Source organism: Artemia sp. Qi Xiang Cuo, chromosome 3 (assembly GCF_049724085.1).
Source record: "Artemia sp. Qi Xiang Cuo chromosome 3, ASM4972408v1, whole genome shotgun sequence".
In the NCBI taxonomy this organism is placed as follows: Eukaryota; Metazoa; Arthropoda; class Branchiopoda; order Anostraca; family Artemiidae; genus Artemia; species Artemia sp. Qi Xiang Cuo.
The window spans coordinates 22,267,447-22,288,228 of NC_142796.1; positions in this window are offsets into that span (position 1 = coordinate 22,267,447).

Below are 20,782 nucleotides of genomic sequence, written 5' to 3' on the forward strand. Positions count from 1 at the left end.
CGCCAATTGCGCTTTGCCTTCTGGCACCAGCACCATTTTTCTGCCACCTCGCTTTTTAAGACGCCTGGGCATGAATACCGATAATTCTCCCTTGCTCATAGGCATGCCTCCATCCCCGCATGCAGCAGTAAGCTCGGTAGCCCATCTATATGGATTTGCACATCAATGCCATCTTCTCGTACTAACACCGCTTTGATCAGCAAACAAATGATGCGGTATTGCTCAATGGGAAAAAGCAAATCCCAAATCACATAAATCTGCTGCAGCATTGCAAAGGCTTCATCCATGGAGATTTGCCCCTCCAGAGATTTTAGGGTTTTAACTGTAATTTCAGGGCATTTCAGGATCTCACGCACTTGTTGTACTACGACACGCTCAACTTCATTGGATGCGATGGTTTTGTGATGGGAGATGCAACTTTTGCCGCGCAAATGGTTGCTGCAGGCATAATAGCGATTACGCTTGTCTTTCTTTTTGATATATGTTGGTGTCATAACAACATCACAGACCTGACAGCGAATAAGGTTTTTCAAAAGCACTTGATCTTTAGCCGTAGATTCTCTGCCACGGATATGGGGGCATTTTTCAAAAATGCCCTGCCCTTCATCAAAGAATTCAAGTTCCAAGATACCTTCATGCTCGCCCTCATAACCAGCACCTTTGTGAGAGATAAATCCCTTATAAACCGGATTAATCAAAGTCCTACATAAATTGGCTTTTGTGAATAACTGCGCACCATATTCTTTGCCGGTTTTACTGATAATGCGCTTGGTACAATAGCCTTGTTGATTCAGTTCGCTTGCAAGATCAAGAAGCGGCTTAAGATATGCCGAATCAGCTTTGCTTCTTCAGGGTTGATCACTAATTTGCGATCACAAATATCGTAGCCAAGTGGCGGATTACCGCCCATCCACATGCCTTTTTTCTTGGAGGCTGCCAAATTTATGGCGAATACGTTTGCCTGTAAGTTCACAGCGTGGTATTTGCCATGGGCCTGGTTTGTATTCAGGTATTGATGTTACGCCATGGCCAATTACTCACAGTCGCAGCTTTTTCCCCAACGTGCCCGGCGATAGTAGCGCTGATGATATTATTGAAAACTTTATCAGCCAGTATTATCTTGCTAACCTAAAGAGAACCAGTAATGGATTACCTGAACAAATTTGGCTTGATCATCCAATACCACAGAACTGACAATTAGTACGCAGCTTAAGTATGCTGCTACAACATTCATTAACCATTTATCCTAAGCCACGTGGTGACCGTGCCCGCTATCTTCAACTAGCGCGTACCAATGCCCTAGCTTCATTGCAAAATCGGTTAGCAAAACGCTCAACACAACAACAGCGTTGGCAAGCGTTACAAAATTGGTTAAAGTTACCACAGCTGAAACGCATCGAGTGCTTTGATATTAGCCACACTTTAGGAGAAAAGATGGTCGCCTCCTGCGTGGTTTTTACCGAACACGGAGCACTCAAATCCGCTTACCGTCGTTATCGGATTAGCGGGATAACCCCAGGGGATGATTATGCCGCCGTGGCGCAAGCACTCCAGCGTCGCTACGGTAAACCCATCTCCGCTGAGCAACTGCCTATTGTGATTATCATTGATGGCTGCAAAGGGCAGCTCAAAGCCGCTCAGACCGCTTTAAGTACCCTGAATGCCCTCTCCTGGGGGACCCAAACCACCCCAAGCATTCTTGCTATCGCCAAAGGCCCAGAATGACGACCAGGCTTGGAAACCCTCAGGCTAACCGGCGAAGATCACGGTTACCAACTAACGGCCACTGATCCGGCGTTGCACCTACTACAACAGGTGCGCGATGAGGCACATCGACATGCGCTACTCGGTCATCGCCAGCAACGCGCCAAAGCTCGTCGAACTAGCATCTTGCAGCAAATTCCCAGTATCGGCCCCAAAAGACGCCAAACCCTATTGTACTATATGGGAGGATTACAACCCCTATTGAGCGCTACGATTGAAGAGATTGCTGCGGTCCCCTCAATCTCTCGTAGCTTAGCTGAAAAAATTTATACCGCTCTCCCCCGCTGAAGCAGGCTTTAATATCTATCAGCTGTCTAGTAGACTATCATCGCTCATTAGAATACCCACCATTAAATGGAAAGTTGCGCTCAGAGTATGCCAATCAATATTCCAACGCTATTAACCCTATTCCGTATTGCATTGATCCCCTTTTTCGTACTCTTTTTCTATTTTCCCGCCCAATGGGCCTCTCAAGCTTGTGCAGGAGTATTTGTTTTGGCAGCGATAACCGATTGGTGTGATGGTTTTTTAGCACGTCGTTGGCAACAAACTACCCTTTTCGGAGCATTCTTGGATCCGGTTGCCGATAAAATTATCGTGGCAACGGCATTAGTATTAATTGCTGTGCATTATCATACGCCGTGGATCACGCTGCCTAGTACCATTATGATTGTCCGCGAGATGATTGTTTCGGCACTGCGCGAGTGGATGGCCGAGCTTGGCAAGCAGCACACGATGGCGGTCACCTGGATAGCTAAAGTCAAAACTGCAACGCAAATGATTGCCTTGACCATCCTACTGTGGCGTCCTTCAGCTGTTCTTGAAGGGTGTGGGTTTATTGCCCTCTATATTGCTATGCTGCTAACCTTTTGGACCATGCTGCACTATCTCCGAGTAGCTCGGCAGTCACTTATCAAAAATCAACTCTAACCACTGGCTTGATAAACTGAGAAAGAAAATTTCCAGGGAGAAGGATCATCGGCAATCACAGTAGAATAGGCAGATGACGCAAGAGAAAATACATAAAATCTTAGCATGCGCTGGTTACAGCTCCCGCCGGCAGCTGGAACAGTGGATTGCTCAGGGGCGTGTCCAAGTAAATGGCCAAACGGCGCAAATTGGCCAGCGAATTGATTGCCAGCAATTGCCGCGAGTGCTGCTGGATGGGCAACCACTCTCATTGTCGGCGGCAACCTCTCAACCCTGCCGAGTACTGGCCTATTATCAGCCAGAGGGGGAGATCTGTAGCCATCGAGATCCACAGCAGCGACCGACGCTGTTTAGCCGATTAATTATCAATTAATGATTGTAATTATCAAAATTTCTGATAAGAAGAGCTTTCTTTATAGGCTTTTTTATTGGTCCTTTATAAAGTTTTTTAAACATTTCCCACACGAAATATTTTAGTGCCTCAACCCAAAAGAGTGCTATTAGTTTTAATAAAATAGAATAACACAACAACTTTTATCTATAAATTAACCAGAAGAGTTCAAAAATGAGTGCCATTATTTCACTTAAATGCCAACAAGAACTTGAAAAAGAAGTTAAAGGCAATTGGGATTGGGAAAAAACGACACTGAATTTTATCAGTAAACCCTTTACTACTACCCTTGCAGCTATCAAACGCCGTTTACAAGATAGCTGTCCCGACTTGGCTAATAGCCTACCATTAGAAACTCTTAAGAATATTCACTTCTGTGATCTTGTAAATAGTTGGAAAGAATGTACTCAACACATGGTAGGAACATTGGTTGAAGCTTGTCAGAACCTCTGGGGAACAGACTGGCGCAACCTCTATTCTCAGCATTCGGATTGTAGCATTCCTGCCTGTTTAACAAATAATTGTTTAGCAATTACCACAACATCAGTAAGAAATACATTAAATGAAACAACTACTACAACATCATTTCAGCAAACAAACGTAACTACCGCAATTTTAAACACTACCGCTACTATCTGCGAATCGGTTAAGTCTAATCTCTCTAACAGCTTCACGGTAGTGAATGATATTGTTAATGGAAGCATTAATTGCCTAACCCAAGATATCAATGCGGGCAATCATTTTGACGGCTCTAATGATAACCTTGCAAGTGATTCTACTACTCCCTGGCTCATTATGGTTCATTATGGCATTATAGCAAGCTGTTTGCTAGCTTGTGGTCTCGTTGTTTACAGTAACCGGGCTCATATTTGTACAACAAACAATGAGAGAGAACTCTCCACCACCTCCTAGAGCTATTCTGCAGCTGTTAGACACTTGCCTATCGATAGCAAGCTTCTCCGCAAGGTAGTTATTCCAATTCACTAAAACTATAGAGACTTAAATCAAAAGACTAGTCTGTTAATAAATTATGGTAAAATTCAGATAACAATAAACTTAATTACGCATTACTATAATGTTCCTGAGTTAAGCTCCATTTGAGCCCTAAACCAAAAAGGATACCAACAGCTTTAATGAATACCTCATCAGCTTTTAATTGTAAATTATCCAAAGGAGTTCAAAAATGAGTAACCCTATTTTTCTGGAAACTCTTGTTTCTCTTTCTAAAGATTTTATTAATTTTCCACTATCCAATCCTTTTTGCTCCAATCTCTATCTTCATACTACCCTTGAAGCCATCAAACGCTACGTAACAGCTAACTGTCCCGAATTGCTAGCTAGCCCATCATTTGAAACTGTTAAGGAAAATCATCTCTGTGATTTTGTGGATAGTTGGAAACAATGTAATCAAGAAATGGAAGGCGAATTACTTAAAATTCTTGACTGTTTAACAAGTGCTTGTTCACCTACCGCAATCTCAAACCCTACCACTGCCATCCACGAAACAGTTACCACTAATTTTTCTAACGCTATAACAGGTGTAGTAAATGTTGTTAACGGGAGCATTACTTCGCTAACTCAGGATATCAGTGCGGGGTATCCTTCTGAGGAAGCTGATGATGACTTTTTAAATGGTGTTACTCCCTGGATCCTCGTCGGGACCGGGGCTGCAAGCTGTTTGGCAATTGCTAGTCTCGTTGGTTACGGTATAAAACGATACCAAGATAACCAGCGGTATCTGTCTTATACAACCCGAAACAATGAAATAACCCCTGTCTAGCCATTTTGCTTGGTGTGCTATCGTTAATAAGAGATCGCAATCTTTTTCTCTGTCATGAGCTTTCCGTGGCAGAGATCAACCGCCTACGGCAACCGGTTGATTTGGCTAACTCCACCATGACTAACCTCCTGCCACAGTATTCCTCCTACAATTCTTAAGCAGTAAACAGGAACCCTACCATAAACAGGGTTACTACCGACTGCTAGCAAACAGCTGCCTAATACCCTAGCCTGGTTATTGTTTTTCTATTAATCAATAGTTTTATGAAAAAATGTTTACTATTGTTAAATTTTTTGTTATTTTTCACCATAGACTATCAAGCGCTAGGGTAGTTCCTCCAATTCACCATAGCTATACTGGAGTCAATAATTCTATAGGAGAATATTATAGATTGCCATTTTATTATATCGCTATAATCATCAAGGATCCTGCCAGTAGGAGCTATCTCTCCAGGCTTTGTTTGGAGTCATTTACAAGGTTTTTTAAAAAATCCCTATACGGAATGTTAATTTTTTGACATCACCTTATAATAATTTTAGATACTAATAATCTTATTGTGAATTACTATAATATGACTGAAATAGAATCCATTTGAGCCCTTTAACCTAAAAGGAGAACTATCCGCATCTCACTAACCTCTATTATGAATTATTCATAGGAGTTCAAAAATGAATAGTATTAATCCTCTTACTTGCAAGATTACCACTTCTCCAAAAATTTTATTTGAAAAATACCATCATGAACACGAAGATATAGATTGGAGCAAAAAGGATTGGATAAATGCTACAATAAAATTTTTCGATAAACCCGTTATTACTACTATTGAAACTATCAAACACTACCTACAAGGTAATTGTCCCGATCTGGCAGATAGCCCATCATTTGAGACTGTTTATAACAAGCAACTTCACCTCTGTGATATTGTAGATAGTTGGAAACAATGTAGACAACAACAAATGCGAGGAGCATTAATTGAAGCTTGTCATAAACCCTCAGGAAAAATTTGGCACAACTTTTTTAAAGGAGAAATTTATACTTGGCTTTCTAATTGCAAAATTCCCGACTGTTTAACCAGCAATTGTTCAGCAAATTTTATAGCAAATGAATTAGAAGCATTAACAACTACAATGCCAACTCAGCAAATAAACGCAACTAATAGCCACTGGCTTCTTAATACAACTGTCGCAACAACTGTCGTAATTTCAAACTTAACCGCTGCTATCTGCGGAATGATTATGCCTAATTCCTCTAACACCATCACGGATTCAGGAGACGTTAGTAATAGCAAAATTTCTTGCCTAACTCAGGATATCAGTGCAGGATATCATTCTGAGGAAGCTGATGATGGCTTTTTAAATGGCGATACTTCCTGGATTCTTGTCGGGATCGGCGCTGCAGGCTGTTTGACAATTTGCAGTCTTGTTGGTTACGGTATAAAACGATACCAAGATAACCAGCGGTATCTGTCTTATACAACCAAAAACAACGAGGTAATCCCTTTCTAGTCATTTTGGGTAGTGCCTCTGACGGGATCTTTTGTTAAGATTGCGGCCAGTAAATGGGTTAAGACAAGGAGTGTTTCAGGTGGCATTGGTGGAGGTTAGGTGTCGATATTGCAATGGGGTCGAAGTTAACAAGGCAGGTGTGAGAGCCAGTGGAGCACAACGGTACCGCTGCCTCTTGTGCAACAAGAAAATGGGTGAAGATCAACACTAGCCGGGTACTGAAGATTAGCCAAAACATCGTGATCCGGCGCTTAAAAAAATTGGCCGCCGTCCACTCAAGCAGTCATCGTGAAGTCGTCGAAGAGGTAGCTCTGATTTGCGAGATGGATGAGCAGTGAAGCTTTGTTGGCAGTAAGAAACGGCAGCATTGGCTCTTTTACGCCCTGGATACTAAGCGGAGAAAGGTTCTTGCTCACACTTTTGGACCCAGGAATTCGGAGACTTTGCTCTCTTTAGTGAGACTTCTAAAGAAATTCTCAATCAGGTTCATCACTACAGACCAGTGGATCCCTTACCAGAAGTTCATACCCCAGCATCTATACCTGATGGGAAAGATCTTCACTCAGAAGATTGAGCGATTCAGTCTTAATCTTAGAATGCATATTAAGGGATTAGCACGGAAGCATTTGCTTTTCCAAGTCGGTAGAAATTCATGAAAAGCTAATTGGAACCTACATCTCCACTAATCACTACGTATCAATGTAAGGCATTACCTCATTTTGCTTGGTGGGCTATCGTTAACTATAAGATAGCAACCCTCTCCTCTGTCGCCAGCTTGCCGTGGCAGAGGTCAACCGCTTGCGGCAACTTAAACTCCTCAACCAAATAGCCGCTTTACCCTTAACGGCTATTACCGACTGGCAGGATAGATGCCTAATACCCTAACCTGGTTATTTTTCTGCTATTAATGGATGGTTTTATGAAAAAAATGTTTACTATTATTCAATTTTTTGTTATTTTTCACTATAGACTGTCAAACGCTAAGGTGGTTCCTCCAATTCACCTTAGCTATACTAGAGTCAGTAATCCTATAGGAGAACATTATAGACTGACATTTTATTGTATCGCTATAATTATCAATGAGCCTATTAGTAGGAGTTATTTCTCTAGGCTTTATTAGGAGTCATCTGAAAAAATTTTTAAAAAACCTCTATGCGAGATGTTAATTTTTTGGCATTTTCTTATAATAATTTTAGATGCTAACAACAATCTTATTGTGAATTACTACAATATACCTAAAATAGAATCCATTTTAGTCCCATAATCAAATAGGAGAACTATCATCTTTAGTAAATAGAATATCCAAAAAAAATTAATCATAAACTATCAATAGGATCCTAAAAATGAGTGATATCATTTCCCTTGTTCGCAGTTATATTAACTTTCCACTATTTTTATTTTAAAAATGCCATCATGAATCCAAAGACAACGATTGGAGCAAAGAGGATTGGATAAAAGCTACGATGAAATTTGCCGGTAAACCTATTATTACTACCCTTGAATTCATCAAAAGCCACTTACAAAATAATTGCACCAATTTGGCGGATAGTCCATCATTTGAAACTGTTAAGGATAAGCAAGCTCAACTTTGTGATATTATGGATAGTTGGAAAGAATGCAGTCAAGAAATGCAAGAAGTATTAGTTGAGGCTTGTCATGAAACCTGGGTATCACCCTGCATAATCTCTTTAAAGGAGAAGAAATTTATTCTTGGCTTTCTGATTGCAGAATTCCTAACTGTTTAGCAAATAGTTGTTCACCAACTACAACCACTCCGCCTCAGCAAACAAACGTAACTGCTGCAATTTCTAATATTACTGCTACTATCTATGAAACGGTTATAACTAATCTCTCTAACACCATAACAGGTGTGGAAGATGTTGATAATAGTACCGTTTCTTACTTAACTCAGGATATCAACTCTGGATATTATCCTGAAGAATCTGATGATGGGCTTTTAAAAGATTTTACCCCCTGGATCCTCGTCGGAGTTGGAGCTGCAGGCATTTTGACAGCCTGTAGTTTAATTGGTTGCAGTATAAAAAAATACCGAGATAACCAGCAGTATCTATCTCATACAATGAAAAATAATGACTGGCCGTTAAGACCTTTGTCCGTGAAAATGACCCATTGATAATCCGTGAAGCCTTACAGCGTGAAATTTTGCGCGGCGGCCAAGGCTACTACCTGTATAATGAGGTTAGAACCATTGAGCAGACTGCCGAAAAATTAAGGCTGCTGCTGCCAGAGGCACGCATTGGTATTGGTCATGGGCAGATGAGTGAACGGCTATTGGAACGAGTGATGTCTGATTTCTATCACCAGCGTTTTAATATTCTGCTGTGTAGCTCGATTATTGAAACCGGCATCGATATTCCTAATGCCAACACCATTATTATTGAGCATGCTGATCGCTTTGGTTTAGCCCAGTTACACAAACTCCGTGGCCGGGTTGGCCGCTCACACCACCAAGCGTATGCCTACCTCCTCATCCCAGAACAACCACAGCTGACATCAGAAGCCCGCCAACGGTTGGAAGTGATTGGGTCAATAGATGAGTTGGGGGCTGGATTTGCTCTCGCCACCCATGATTTAGACATTTGTGGCGCCGGCGAACTACTAGGGGCCGAGCAGAGTGGCCAGCTGTCAGCGGTCAGCTTTAGCCACTATCAGGAGTTGTTAGCGGTGGCAGAAAATGCGTTAAAAAACGGGCAAGAGCCAAGCCTAGCACAACTGGCTCAACAGCAGACGGAAATGGACTGCCGGCTCCCAGCACTACTGCCTGAGCAATACATCCCCAATGTTAACCTACGGCTCTCTTTTTATAAACAGCTAGCTAGTACTGAGGATGCTGCCACCCTGCAGGCACTACAGGAGGAGTTAAATGACCGCTTTGGACCACTGCCTGAGGCAGCGAAAATCCTATTCCGCATCAACCGATTACGCCAGCTAGCACAACCACTGGGTATCCAACGCTTAGAAGCCCATGCCAACGGCGGTACCGTACTGTTTTTAGAGAATACCCCGATTGATGCGCAGCGAGTCATTACTTTAATCCAAAATGAGTTGCAAGTTTTTCGCTTAACTGCCAGTAATCGATTGCAGTTTAAAAAACCGCTGCCGCAGGCTGAAGAGCGATTTCAATTTATTGAAACGCTATTAGCCCAGTTACAAAATTAATCGGTAGCCCCCTAGGATGGGAAATATCGACCGATACTCTGCCAACTTTACCCACTAGGGAGATTCTATTGTTTTATCAAAGGTAAAGGAAACAATAAATTATTAGGTGAATCATGACACATCAGTCAATAGGACGCGACACCTTAGCACTTGTTTCATTAACCCAACTAAGAATTTGGCGTGCATCTATAGTTTTAATAGTTGGTTCTACTGTGATTTGTTCTGGATGAGGCTCTCCTGAACTCATTATTTGATTCATTTTTTTAACTATATTAGCTACATTAATGTCATTTATTTTACTCAATTTAAGCTTTCCTTGCTTTGCTTCCTCACTAAGAACAACTTCAATATTAGCATCAACTTTGGGAGATGATTCCGCATAGTCAAAAAACTGTTTATTTGGAATAGACATAATATAATAAAAGACAGTATTTCCTTTACTGTCTCCTAGCTTATGAAGAATATTTTTCTCTAAATCTGATAAATTATCTATTATTAATTTAAAAGCTTCAAAATTATTATTTTTTATATGTAATACTAGTAGCTCTTTAGGGTTCATATTAATTTACTCGCTATAGCTCATTACTGCTGTTAAGAATTAATCAACTTATCTACCAAAAGGTTAAGTTTATATCAACTTGTTAGATTCCTTTTGTAATTTAACTTTTTAACCCTAATGAAACAGCAATTCTCTACTTCTTCGAACACCCAAGATCACATTCAACACCAACTCTCACGAGGGCATAGAAATCTTTTATATCTTTAACTTTTAAGGAGGTCGTTACTGAAATTTCTTCTGGTTCCGGCATTCCTGAAGCGATTTGCTGTCTGATTCTCCCCTCCACACTCTCTAGGAAAGGTCTTCTAAGAGGTACAAGTGCAGCATCTAGCATATTACAAGTTACTGTTCCAAGGCTAAGCTTTGGCTGTTGCAGATAGTATAAGAATCTTACATTTTCCTTTTCCGTAAGGTAGTAAATAAGTGTTCGTCCTTCTTCATCTACCGGTCTATGAGTTACCTCTCTTTCCGATTCAGGCACATTATCTACTGCTTTTTTAAAGCCTTCTAGATCCCTATTTTTCATATACTGAAACAATTGTTGCTCTAGTTTCATACTGACTCCTCCTCGGCATAAAAAGTTTTGAGTATCATTTTAGATAAGAATGGACCAATTTACCACCTACAGGTGAGCAATAGATAGCATTAAAACCCGATCGTTCCTGAAAAAAATTAATGGAAAATAAATTAACCTTTTGCTGGAAGGAAACGGGTTTTGGGTGTGTTACCAGGTGGAATGAGTGGTTTTTTGGAAGGGTTGTTGCGACCAGGGCAAGTGCAGATTTTTTTTTTCTCTCTTTCTTACTCTCTTTTCTTCTCCTTTTTAAATTTTATTTCTATGTTTCATGGGTTATTCCAAGCAAGGGAAGCTTAAGGAGGGTTAATTGTATTGTTTATTGCTTGTTTGTATTTTCTATGTTTTTTTTTTTTTTTTTTTTTTTTTTTTTTTTTTTTTTTGCTCTCTTGGATAATCCCCGTTATTACTTATAAATTGAAATTAAATGAAGTTGAACTAAATTTAATTTCAGTTGAAATTAAACTGAAATTAATTTGCCGAGTGAAATTTGGCAAAAAAATCCGATAAAACAGGTAGCCAAAGTCTTTTATGACTGGTGGCATATCCAGTTTCAGAATTATTTTAAATAAAAAGTGGAAAAAAAAGAATACAGACTTACTTCAATTTTTATAGGGTCACTTGCGTTTTCTCTCCGGGGAACATTGTTTTCACCTTGAGAATCTAGCTTGTTCAATGACATTCCAGAGGTTTTTTTAGGCACGCAAGAAGCTGTTTTTAGGAATAAAATGAATATTCCGAGTTCGGAAGGACATTATAGTGAAGAAACACCGAGAACAGGCAAATTATATCAAAATTAAAAAACAGTAAAGGAATCCTAACCAAATCTGAGTAGGGAGGTTGATAGGGACCTAAAACTCGACGCACTGATTTTTGCTGAATCATTGCAATTTGGTTTGCATCATTTTCAAACTTGATGGGTGGGATCTTTCTAAATTTAAAAATCAGTCTATTTTGCGCCATAAATATCACCTAACTAAAATTACCAAAATTACCAAAAGTTACGCTATAAAATTACCGTATTACCAAAATTACCTAAAAATGTTCAACAAGTTTAATCATGTCTTTAATGCACAGTAGCCATCAGAAAACTAAAAAGAGAAAAATAAGCAACAAAGCACACTTCACTGGAAAAAAACACTTCGTAGGGAAAACCGAGGAAGATAAAGCTTTTATAATTGTTTAAGGGAAAAAATTAAGGAAGTAGAAGATTCACGAAGCTTCTAGTTGAGTTTAAAACTTGTTTCCCTTCTTCTTGTAAGGAGAAGCTACTGGCAACTCTTCGATGGCAATTGGAGGACTTCCAAGAGATTGAGGCTTTGGTACATTTTCCGCTAAAAGACAAGTATGAAACTATAAATCTAAATCGGAATTTTTTTGTTTGATTTGAATGTAATATTTTGGTTTAATTTCATTATTATCAATTTAAAATTCTTAGCCTGAAAAAGTCTGAAAAATGTTTGTCTTTTCCGTTGATGATTGAGTGTTAAAGTGCTATAATTGGTAAGATGAGTGAATGGCTGACTGGTAAAGCTAACAAAATCCAGCCACGTTCCCAAGACCTATCCTCTCTTCGATATCTAAGAATATTTTACAATTTCTCTTTACAGAGTATGTGTATTTGTTGGGAAAATGTGTCTGTTATTGTATTAATTAAAAAAACTTTTTCCACAAAATAAGTTTTTCAAAAAAAAGTAAATAACTCCATTAAACAAAAAATGTGCAAAAATAAAATCATATAATCTACCAAGAGTGAAACTACCACAAATCAGCATTGATAAATAAATGAAACTCAAAACGAATAGAAATTACAATAAATAACCGAGTCAAACTCAAAACAAGTAGAAATTAACATAAGTTGGGCTCAAAACATCTATGCCTTCCCAAGGCCAGAACATAATTTGCACTTTACTGAAAAAAACATAAATGTTTTTACTTTTATAACTTTAATAAATAAAAAATATTAAGGTTGTGATTACTAAATATCAGTGTATGTATATTAAACTGACAATGCACATTCATTTGTATTTTTTTCAGTAAAGTACAAATTATGTTCTGGCCTTGGGAAGCAATAGATGTTTTGAGGCCAAGTTATGTTAATTTCTGCTCGTTTTGAGTTTGACTCGGTTATTTATTGTCATTTCTGTTCGTTTTGTGTTTCATTTATTTGTCGATGCTGATTTGTGGTAGTTTCCCGCTTGGTAGATTATTTGATTTTATTTTTGCACATTTTTTGTTTAATTGAGTTCTTCACTTTTCTTTGATAAACTTATTTTGTGAAAAAATTTTTTTAATTAATTTCTGTTCGTTTTATATTGACACAGTCTTTTCAGAGAAAAAGAAAATGATACTTTAAATCTTTTCTTTTTTTAAGATTTATATTTTGGCCTGCTATTTGTACGCTGGAGCAAAATTTTCAGCAATTTTTAACAACATACACCCTTTTAAAATTCTGGACACAAATAGGAGTGTTTAATTTAATTTCATACATCGTCTAGTTGACCTGAAATGAAAAACTCGATACCATTCGGAAAAAAAAATCTGTATACTTTCTTTGATAGCTTGGATACACTTAAGGTATTTCGATTTGGTTAAATATTAAGAGCAGAAGCAGCCCCAAAAGTTTGAACATAAAACCCTCAGTCGTTCTTGGGATACTGCTGAGATGCCTTATTGGGAATCGGCATTAACACAGTGCATTTTTATTCAATCTTATGGCAACATTTATTTTATAACATAAAGTCAAAGGGGAGGGTGGGCGGGGTAGGGGGATTAGTTTTCCTCCAATCACTTTTGACTATTAAAAAGGGCATCAGTCCTTTCTATTTTCAATCGAATGAGCCCTTTTCGAAGTTCCTGCGACAACTCCTTTGATACAAAGTGCCCTGGTCTAAACAACAACAACAAGAACAAAAAAAAATAATATATTATACCCACATCAATCTTTACTATAAATTAAACAAAAAAAAAGGTTTTTAAACTGAAAGTAAGGAGCGACATTAAAATTTAAAACGAACAGAAATTATCCCGTATATGAAAGGGGCTGTCCCTTCCTAAATGCCACACTCTTTTCGCTATAGTTTTTTACTTTTTTGAAAAAAAAAGCTGTGAGAAAGAGTAACTCTTTAGCGTAAAGCGCGAGGCGTTGAGGAGGGGACAGCCCCTATCATATACACAATAATTTCTGTTAGTTTTAAGTTTTAATGTTGCTCCTTACTTTCAATTTAAAAAACTTGTTTTTTTTTTATTTAATTTTTGATCGTTTTTAGTTAATGCAGCTTTTATTTGCATAAAAATTTTACTTTTCTTTTGCTAAATGGATGTCTTTACAAATTAACTTACGTAACTAACTTTTATATTCGTATATTTTTCTTCTGGCAACAAATACAAAGTTGCAGATTTTTGCAGATATGAGCTTGAAACCTATGTAATAGGGTTTTCTGATACGCTGAATCTGACGGTGTGGTTTTCATTATAATTCTTTCGCTTGTAGGGGATGTTTTCCCCCTCTTTAAAAATCGAGTAAATTTTCTCAGGCTCTTAGCCTTTGATGAGTAATACTAAACTTTATAAAATTTATATATTTAGAATCAGCATTATAAACACATTCTTTTGATACAATTATTGACATTAAAATTCCGTTTTTGAAAAGTTTCGATTACTATTGTGCCGTATCGCTTGTTTTTTTTTTATTGTTTTTTTTTATTACGTATACGTTATTACGTATATGAGGGGGTTCTCCCCTTAGTCAATACCACGCTCTTTACGTTAAAATTTAAAACAAATTTGAGTCACAAACCACTGAATCACAAAGGCCGCTTAATTAGAATAGATAGCTCTTTTGAAAGCACTAAAAAAAACTGTAGCGTAAAGAGCGAGGTATTGACTTGGGGGAGATCCCCCTCACATATGTTATAATTTCTGTTCGTTTTAAGTTCTGATATTCCTTCTTACATTTCAGTTGAAATGTAATTATTCCGTATATGAAAGGGGCTGTCCCCTCCTCAACGCCTCGCTCTTTAAGCTAAAGTTTTTTATTGTTTTAGAAAATAAAGTTGTAAGACAGTCAAACTTTAGCGTAAAGAGCTAGGCGTTGAGGAGGGGACAGCCCCAAACCCCTGAATCACAAAGGCCGTTTAATTAGAATAGATAGCTCTTTTGAAAGCACTAAAAAAAACTGTAGCGTAAAGAGCTAGGTATTGACTTTGGGGAGAGCCCCCTCACATATGTTATAATTTCTGTTCGTTTTAAGTTCTAATATTCCTTCTTATATTTCAGTTGAAATGTAATTATTCCGTATATGAAAGGGGCTGTTCCCTCCTCAACGCCTCGCTCTTTACGCTAAAGTTTTTTTTTTTTTAAAAAAATAAAGTTTTTAGAACTATTTAAACTTTAGTGTAACGCGCGAGGCGTTGAGGAGGGGACAGCCCCTTTCATATAAGGACTAATTTCTTTTTTTTTTTAAGTTTTAATGTCGCTCATTAATTTCAGTTTAAAAAACTTGTTTTTTTATTTAATTTCTAATCGTTTTTTAGTTAATGCAGCTTTTATTTGCATAAAAATTTTACTTTTCTTTTGCTAAATGGATGTCTTTACAAATTAACTTACGTAACTAACTTCTATATTCGTATATTTTTCTTCTGGCAAAAAATACAAAGTTGCAGATTTTTGCAGATATGAGCTTGAAACCTATGTAATAGGGTTTTCTGATACGCTGAATCTGACAGTGTGATTTTCATTAAAATTCTTTCACTTGTAGGGGCCCCTTTTTAAAAAATCAAGTAAATTTTCTCAGGCTCATAGCCTTTGATGAGTAATACTAAACTTAACAAAATTTATATATTTAGAATCAGCATTATAAACAAATTCTTTTGATACATTTATTGCCATCAAAATTCCGCTTTTAAAAGTTTCGATTACTATTGAGCCGTATCGCTTGTTTTTTTTATTGTTTTTTTTCTATTACGTATATGTTATTACGTATATGAGGGGGTTCTACCCATAGTCAAAAACACGCTCTTTACGTTAAAATTTAAAAAAAAAATTTGATTCAAAAACCCCTGAATAACAAAGGCCGTTTAATTATAATATAGAGCTCTTTTTAAAGCAATAAAAAAACTGTAGCGTAACGAGCGCGATATGGACTTGGGGGAGAACCCCCTCAAATACGTTATAATATCTTTTCGTTTTAAGTTCTAATATTCCTTCTTACATCTCAGTTGAAATGTAATTATTCCGTATATGAAAGGGGCTGTTCCCTCCTCAACGCCTCGCTCTTTACGCTAAAGGTTTTTATTGTTTAAAAAAATAAAGTTGTGAGACAGAGTTAAACTTTAGCGTAAAGAGCGAGGCGTTGAGGAGGGGACAGTCCCTTTCATATACGGACTAATACTGTTCATTTTAAGTTTTAATGTCGCTCCTTAATTTCAATTTAAAAAACTTGTTTTTTTATTTAATTTCTGATCGTTTTTTAGTTAATGCAGCTTTTATTTGCATAAAAATTTTACTTTTCTTTTGCTAAATGGATGTCTTTACAAATTAATATACGTAACTAACTTCTATATTTGTATATTTTTTCTTTTGGCAAAAAATACAAAGTTGCAGATTTTTGCAGATATGAGCTTGAAACCTATGTAAAAGGGTTTTCTGATACGCTGAATCTGACGGTGTGATTTTCATTAAAATTCTTTCACTTGTAGGGGCCCCTCTTTAAAAATTCGAGTAAATTTTCTCAGGCTCGTAGCCTTTGATGAGTAATACTAAACTTAATAAAATTTATAGTTTTAAAATCAGCATTGTTAACACATTCTTTTGATACATTTATTGACATCAAAATTCCGTTTTTAAAAGTTTCGATTACTATTGAGCCGTATCGCTTGTTTTTTATTGTTTTTTTTTATTACGTATATGTTATTACGTATATGAGGGGTTTCTCCCCTTAGTCAATACCACTCTCTTTACGTTAAAAGTTAAAAAAAATTTGATTCACAAACCCCTGAATCACAAAGGCCGTTTAATTAGAATAGATAGCTCTTTTGAAAGCACTAAAAAAACTGTAGCGTAAAGAGCGAAGTATTGACTTGGGGGAGAACCCCCTCATATACGTTAAAATTTCTGTTCGTTTTAAGTTCTAATATTCCTTCTTACATTTCAGTTGAAAAAACTTGTTTTTTTATTTAATTTCTGATCGTTTTTTAAATAATGCGTGGAAATTCGGCGCCCCCTTCATAGAAATGTCCCTTACCCCACAGACACATCCTCCTCGGACCGATTCTCCAGTGTAATCCCCACCTCTAGCCCCCCCCCCCCTCCAGAAAAAAACCATCCAGCAAAATGTTTTATACTTCCACAAAACCAAAAAAAAATTCAGGCAATTCCCGCGCCCCCTACAAGGCAATTTCCCTTCCCCCATTAAAACATTCCTTCATGAACAGATCCTCCAACATAACCACCGACCCACCCTTCCATCCCACTACCAGAAAAAAAACCTCCTGAAAACTTCTGTATATTTCCCAAAAACCAATACTATATGTTAGAAGAGACGACCCTAAAGGTCCCACCATTCACCCCTGCTGCCACCTACAACTTTTTTTACATAATTTATGTCTGTTTGTTGTCAGTGAGAATGAAAAAAACAGGAATTTTTTCACATTTATTGATGTTTTCTTGGATTAAGAAACAAGGGGGAATTAAGAAACAAACATGGCTTCTTTGATCTTTAGGCGAACCTAACCTGACAAATTGATTTACATAATCTGCGGGGGAATTATTGGTTCACAAAAGGAGAATTAAGAAACAAACATTATGGCTTCTTTAATCTTAGGTCTGAGGGATAAACGTTCTTTAGGTCAGAAAGAAAAATTAATATTTTATTTTTAAATAGGGCTTCATTGATCTCTAGCGTCAGGAATTAGAAATGACATCACTTGTTAACTTGGAATTATGCGGGAGTCTAAAGAGAAAGAAATTCTATTTTTAAATACGGCTTAACTGAGCTTTAAGTCGGAGAAATAAATTGATATTCTAACGAAACCTTAATAGTGTAGCTAGGAACATTTATGAGATGAAGAGATTAACGTAGGAAAGGGTTTCCTAGAAATTTGAAATGTGACAGCACAGGGATGCCAAAAACAAAAGGAACACACAGAAATTACTTTTAGGGGATTATTTGGGTGAAACGGTTTTTTAACATTTTAGGGAATAATTTCGGCGAAACAGTTAGAGACATTTTAAAAGATGATTTTAGAAAAGGTTTTAGAAGAGGTTTTGAGTGTGGTCGTTATAGTAAACAAGTTCTATTTTAACAGTGTCGTGAGGTCCCCTACCCCAACCCCAAAGGGTTCCGAACCCCCTACCCCAACCCCCAAGGGTGCCGAACCCACTACCCCAACCCCAAAGGGTTCCAATCCCCCAACCCCAACCCCGAAGGAAGCCCCCGGTCCTCAAAGATCCCCCAAGCTCCCAAAGGGCCCCCCGACCCCCCAAGGCCCCCCCCACACCCCCAAAGGCCCTCATCGGGCCCCCAAAGGCCCAACCGACGCCCAAAAGACCACCGGGCTCCCAAAGGTCCCCCGGCCCCCCCAAGGCCCTCCCCTGGTCCTCAAAGGGCCCCCCGGCTCCCCAAGGCCCAATCGGACCACAAGTGGCCCCCCGACCCCCCAAGGCCCGCCGCAGCCCCCCCAAGGCCTTCTCCCGGCCCCCAGCGGCCCGCCCCTAGGCTCCAAAGTTCCCCCGGGCGCCCCACGGGCCACCTGGCCCAAACTGGCCCCCCCGACCCCCAAACGATCCCCCGCTTCCCCAAGGCCCCTGGGCCCCCAATGTTTAATACTTTTTTATGGCTCTATTATATCTTTTCAGAACCGGTTATTTTCTTAATGTCCATCCTAAACCCATTTTACAAGTTGAAGTACCCATCCTTTTCACCCATAACTTTACTATACTGATTTTGAATGCTCCAACACCAAGCAATACTTTTAATGGCATTTCAGAACAAGTTCTTTTCTTAATGTCCCTCCTAAACCCATTTTACAAATTGAAGTACCCATCCTTTACACCCACAACTTTACTTTACAGCTTTTTGACTGCTCCAACACCAAGCAATACTTTTTAAAGGGCATTTCAGAAAAAGTTCTTTTCATAATGTCCATCCTAAACCCATTTTACAAGTTGAAGTTCCCATCCTTTTCACCCACAACATTACTTTACAGCTTTTTGAATGCCCAACGCCAAGTAATACTTTTCAAAAGGCATTTCAGAACAAGTTCTTTTCTTAGTGACCATCCTAAACCCATTTTACAAATTGAAGTACCCATCCTTTTCACCCAAAACTTAGTTATAGGTAAGAGTTTGAAGTTTTACCTTAGAGACTTAGCTTAGACTTTTAGTTTGGTTTAGTTTTAGTTAAAAGTTTAGAGTTTTTTTTAGCTTAGACTCTTAGATTAGAGTTTTTGTTAGAGTTCTAGTTTAGTTTAGGTTTATTTAAGTGTTTATAGTTTTTATATTAGAGTCTTAGCTTAAAGTTTTAGTTTGGTTTATTTTTATTTGAAAGTTTAGATTTTTTTTTATCTTATATTATTATATTAGAGTTTTTGTTAGAGTTCTAGTTTACTTTAGTTTTAGTTAAGAGTTTAGAGTTTTTAGCTTAGAGTCGTAGCTTAGAGTTTTATACAGAGTTCTAATTTAGTTTAGTTACAGTTCAGAATTTAGAGTTTTAGATAAGAGTCATAGCTTATAATTTTACTTAAAGTTGTAGTTTCGTTAAGTTTTAGTTAAGAGTTTCGAGTTTTAGCTTAGAGTCTTAGCTTAGATTTTTGTTAGAGTTGAAGTTTAATTTAATTTTATTTAATAATTTGATTTTTTAGTTAGTGTTATATTTTATTTTAGTTTTATTTAAGAGTTTAGAGTTTTTAGATTAGATTATTATATTAAAGTTTAATTTTGTTTTAGATTTATTTAAGAGTTTATATTTTTTTTTTCTTATAGTATTATATTATAGTTTTTGTTAGAGTTCTAGTTTAGTTTAGTTTTAGTTAAGAGTTTAGAGTTTTTAGCTTAGAGTTTTAGCTTAGAGTTTTATTGAGAGTTCTAGTTTAGTTTAGTTTAGTTACGGTTCAGAATTAAGAGTTTTAGCTTAGAGTCATAGCATATAATTTTACTTAAAGTTGTAGTTTGGTTAAGTTTTAGTTAAGAGTTTCGAGTTTTAGCTTAGAGTCTTAGCTCAGAGTTTCTGTTAAAGATCTAGTTTAGTTTAGTTTTAGTTAAGAGTTTAGAGTTTTACCTTAGAGTCTTAGCTTAGAGGTTTAGTTAGAGTTGAAGTTTAGTTTAGTTACGGTTAAGAATTTAGAGTTTTAGCTTAGAGTCATAGCTTAGAGTTTTACTTAAAGTTTTAGTTTGGCTAAGTTTTAGTTAAGAGTTTCGAGTTTTAGCTTAGAGTCTTAGGTTCGAGTTTTTTGTTAGAGTTCTAGTTTAGTTTAATTTTAGTTAAGAGTTTGGTGTTTTACCTTAGAGTCTTAGCTTAGAGTTCTAGTTTAGTTTAGTTTTACTTAAGAGTTTAGAGTTTTATCTTATAGTCTCAGCTTGGAGTTTTTGTTAGAGTTCTAGTTTATTTTAGTTTTAGTTAAGAGTTTAGTGTTTTTAGCTTAGAGTCTTAGCTTAGATTTTATATTGAAGTTCTAGTATAGTTTAGTTTTAGTTTAGAGTTTTATCTTAGAGTCTTTACTTAGAGTTTTTGTTAGAGTTGAAGTTTATTTTAGTTTTAGTTAAGAGTTTAGAGTTTTTTTGTTAGAGTTCTAGTTTATTTTAATTTTATTTAAGATTTTTATTTTTTAACTTTGAGTTTCAATTATAGTTATAGTTTAGTTTAGTTTTAGATAGGAGTTTAGAGTTTAGCATATAGTCTTATCTTAGAGTTTTAGTTAGAGTTCTAGTTTAGTTAAGTTTTAGTTAATGTTAAGAATTTAGAGTTTTAGCTTAGAGTCATAGCTTAGAGTTTAACTTAAAGTTATATTTTGGTTAAGTTTTAGTTAAGAGTTTAGAGTATTTAGCTTAGAGTTTTTGTTGAAGTTCTAGTTTAGTTTAGTTTTAGTTAATAGTTTGGAGT